The sequence below is a fragment of the Capsicum annuum genome, unplaced genomic scaffold (genome assembly GCF_002878395.1).
Source record: "Capsicum annuum cultivar UCD-10X-F1 unplaced genomic scaffold, UCD10Xv1.1 ctg80986, whole genome shotgun sequence".
NCBI lineage: Eukaryota > Viridiplantae > Streptophyta > Magnoliopsida > Solanales > Solanaceae > Capsicum > Capsicum annuum.
Window position 1 is genome coordinate 1,013 of NW_025891671.1, and position 722 is coordinate 1,734.

Genomic DNA, 722 nt, shown 5'->3' on the forward strand with positions numbered 1-722 from the left:
TCGAGTGAACTATTCTTTCGCCTTTTATTAAAGAATACTGTGTGCGCAGTGCAAATAGTGGCATACACCTATTTTTGGAGGATACAACTTCTAGGATGTTCAATGATTCCATAATCATATCAAAGCTAGCAGATTCTGAATTACAAATGTACCAAGAGCTTATCTTTCTTTCAAGAAAAACATTTAGGTTAACTAGAGAAACATCAAGTTCACAATCCATGGATCGAGTAAGAGATTTAGAATTTGAATTGGGTAGGGGCCACGCGAACGCAGGCCCCTGCTTCCACAAATTATGACGTAGGCTCAACCACTTGGATCGACCTTAGGCAGGCACCCCTCCAAAGTGCAATGAAGGTCACCAACCTAGGCCATGGGCATTCATGATCGCCCATTGACCCCGTCCAGGTGAGTATGTTTCTTGGTGGTCCTTGGCCCATTTATATAGTATCTCCTTACTACTATTCTAACTTATGCACTTGACTACTAGTCTTTAGACCTTCATATCCTTGTCAATCGAAAAGCTCATATCCATAGTAGCGTCTTCATTATGAATCTTTCTAATTGTCTAATAGCGAAAGAAATGAAGGGTAGTCGGAATGATCCCCTATGGCTCCATGACGGCCATGGAGGCTGTTAATCAGGCTCTTATCACATGGTCACGGCTCATCCACCAGACTTCGTTTCTGGTCGCCTTAAATCAAAGAGGTGTTCTACATATGCAT

At 42.2% G+C, this 722-nt stretch overlaps 1 non-coding gene across 1 annotated transcript; it reads right to left on the reverse strand.

Moving 5' to 3' along the window:
* Positions 1–252: 252 nt before the first annotated feature.
* On the reverse strand, positions 253–413 carry LOC124895272. The gene has a single exon (XR_007051637.1). It is a non-coding gene; the product is annotated as a U1 spliceosomal RNA (small nuclear RNA).
* Positions 414–722: the final 309 nt, after the last annotated feature.